Here is a 3,155-nt window from a genome sequence, read left to right on the forward strand (position 1 = left end):
GAAGAAGAAGAAGAAGAAGAAGAGAGGAAGAAGAAGAGTGGAACTGCGAGTATTTGGACCGGGGCTACCTTTAGATGGCAGTAATACACCTTTATGGATGTAATCTGCGACTAAACTCCCCAGAAGAAGATTCCAGCCGACGTATTCTATAGTTTATGGCAGACGTGGCAAACGGCCGATCACACATTTGTTGAGCACTTCCGAAACAGCAATCTGGTAAGTAGAGAAACTACCAAAGGACCGCTGTGTATGAATTACTAATCCGAAAGGTTACATATGAGCTAGTGTATTTCTGCATTCTCGTTGTTGTCATTCATAGGCACTGGCAGGTTAGCATGTTACACGCGCAGCAGCTGAGTTAAAATACAGCTTCATATCTCTGTCGGCTGGCGTGTTCGCAACTTTTAGGAGAAAAATGCCTGGAGGACAACAGTTGTTGTTTGTGCTCTGGTTGTAGAAGAAAGTTTCTGACTGAAAGTTTGAGGCCGTTACTGCTGTCATTTGATCTTAAGAGGACGCTACATAAAGAAAGTTTGGTTTTCATCCTGTACGAGACGCGGTTGAAGACTGCAGTGAAGTTAGTTTCAAGTTGGATATTCGAGCTCTGCGGAGTAACCCGCCTTTAGCTCAAGGTTGATCCGATTTATGATCGCTAATGTCGGCCAGCCGTTCTCCACCGCTCCAGGCCCAACCTCTCGAAGGTTCACTTAGGGACTGTCAACAAATTATCGAACCAAACACTCCTGTCACATGCCTTGAATTGTGACCAACTGACTAATTGTTGGTGCTAATTCATGCTTTTATATGAGACACAATATCCTCTATTACATTTTAAAGTCATATACAATATTTTAAATAATTTCAATACTAAATAATATACTGTTTTCTTCAATAGCTTCCAAGTCATCTAACCTATTTACTCAGAATCACTTTGAAATCTTTCTACTAGTCTGTATAGATGAGGCACAGTCATTTGTTTTCAATTTTAAGTCATTTNTACGTAACAGCGTCCGCCATCTTCTATGTGGCAGCAGGGCGATCGGAGCTCCTTAAGTCCTGTGCTGTGTGAACTTGTTTCAACTGTTTTACGAAGCAATCTGGATTCATTGCCATTACGTTTCACAGGTAAGGATGAAAGATCAGAATTACTTGACTTTACAGCCAGAAATTCGCTTCTAAACAACCGAGAAATATTTCCTATGTAATTAATTAATTAATTGGCCCGAAGTAACCGCTAATTGTTAGCGTAGCAGCTAACGTTTTCACACTGTGTTTTCTAATGAGAGAGAGGTGATGAAAAACCACTGTTAGAGGAGAAGTTCATTAAAAACCAGGGGATTTAGTGAGGAAAGATCAGTCAGGATCAGAGCTGGAACTGCTGTTCTTCAGTCTGTTTCCCAGCTCAGCTTCACCATGTCGGTATTTAGCTATAAAGATGCAACGAGTCAGAGCCCAACATGCTGAAAATGTCTTTTTCTGAATAGGACGGAAACATATATGTAATTTCTATTTCACTTTAGGATAATTTCTCTTTTATCCTTGGCGTTAGCCTGTGAACCAGGATGTCTCAGAAGTCATTGAGGTCTCCCAGTGTGACCAGCAGACTGAAGCCCTGCCGCTGGCCAGTGTTCCCAGTATAATAAATAAATGTTTTATTCTTTCACTTTTGTGTATTTTTAGATATCTCAATCTGAAGTATTAGTGTATTAATACAGCTTATGTAACGAAATAAAAATAATTTACTCTGTTAGAATTATTTTCACTCTTTGCTGTCAATAGCAGAATTGACATTCTATAATAAATATTTTTCTCTGAAAAAAAGTACGAAAAATGTGTAGTTTATTGTTTGACAATGACTGATTTATAAGTCAAAAGTCATTTCTCAATAATGTAAAAATAAATACAAGAAAATAATTTGTTTCTTGACTTGAAACATTAAATGTACATTAAATTGTCATTATGTAAATATGTTATTTAATTAAACACTGTAAAAGTGTCTGTTCCTCAATGTCAATATAAAAATGATCAGAATCATTTCTATCAAATAAAACATTGCTCTTGATTCAGAAATGCCCCAAAACAATGAAATAATCACATCAAAAGTTAGAAACTCTGTCTTTAGTCATTTCTTTAATTACCAAATATATTAATGTGTGTGAGAAAATGTGCCAATGACAGGTATTAATTTAAAATACTTTGTAGAACGGCACTTTGTGAAGTTCGGTCCATTTACTTGTATTAGCTTACTGGCACATATTCCACATTCAATATGGCGGACACTGTTACGTATCGTAGCAACAGGCCGACCCGCCCATAGACATAATATAATATGGACCCGCCCCCCATGAGGGGTCTACGTCATAGACTACGTATTTGTGTTCTATGGAGGAGGAGGAGGAGGAGGAGGAGAGTGGAACTGCGAGTATTTGGACCGGGGCTACCTTTAGATGGCAGTAATACACCTTTATGGATGTAATCTGCGACTAAACTCCCCAGAAGAAGATTCCAGCCGACGTATTCTATAGTTTATGGCAGACGTGGCAAACGGCCGATCACACATTTGTTGAGCACTTCCGAAACAGCAATCTGGTAAGTAGAGAAACTACCAAAGGACCGCTGTGTATGAATTACTAATCCGAAAGGTTACATATGAGCTAGTGTATTTCTGCATTCTCGTTGTTGTCATTCATAGGCACTGGCAGGTTAGCATGTTACACGCGCAGCAGCTGAGTTAAAATACAGCTTCATATCTCTGTCGGCTGGCGTGTTCGCAACTTTTAGGAGAAAAATGCCTGGAGGACAACAGTTGTTGTTTGTGCTCTGGTTGTAGAAGAAAGTTTCTGACTGAAAGTTTGAGGCCGTTACTGCTGTCATTTGATCTTAAGAGGACGCTACATAAAGAAAGTTTGGTTTTCATCCTGTACGAGACGCGGTTGAAGACTGCAGTGAAGTTAGTTTCAAGTTGGATATTCGAGCTCTGCGGAGTAACCCGCCTTTAGCTCAAGGTTGATCCGATTTATGATCGCTAATGTCGGCCAGCCGTTCTCCACCGCTCCAGGCCCAACCTCTCGAAGGTTCACTTAGGGACTGTCAACAAATTATCGAACCAAACACTCCTGTCACATGCCTTGAATTGTGACCAACTGACTAATTGT

The 3,155-nt window shown here is 39.7% G+C and overlaps 1 protein-coding gene across 3 annotated transcripts in view; it reads left to right on the forward strand.

The window, feature by feature from the left end:
- The first annotated feature begins 2,410 nt into the window (after window positions 1-2,410).
- prrc1 (proline-rich coiled-coil 1) overlaps window positions 2,411-3,155 on the forward strand; it is a 59,975-nt gene continuing 59,230 nt past the window's right edge. The window contains exon 1 of one of the 3 annotated variants that reach the window (XM_016666278.1): window positions 2,411-2,589. The gene's annotated coding sequence lies outside the window, so the exon portion shown is untranslated. The remainder of the gene's footprint in view (window positions 2,590-3,155) is intronic. The other 2 variants (XM_016666276.1, XM_007542424.2) reach the window with 2 other exon arrangements.

This window comes from Poecilia formosa, unplaced genomic scaffold, assembly GCF_000485575.1.
Source record: "Poecilia formosa unplaced genomic scaffold, Poecilia_formosa-5.1.2 Scaffold690, whole genome shotgun sequence".
Lineage (NCBI taxonomy): Eukaryota > Metazoa > Chordata > Actinopteri > Cyprinodontiformes > Poeciliidae > Poecilia > Poecilia formosa.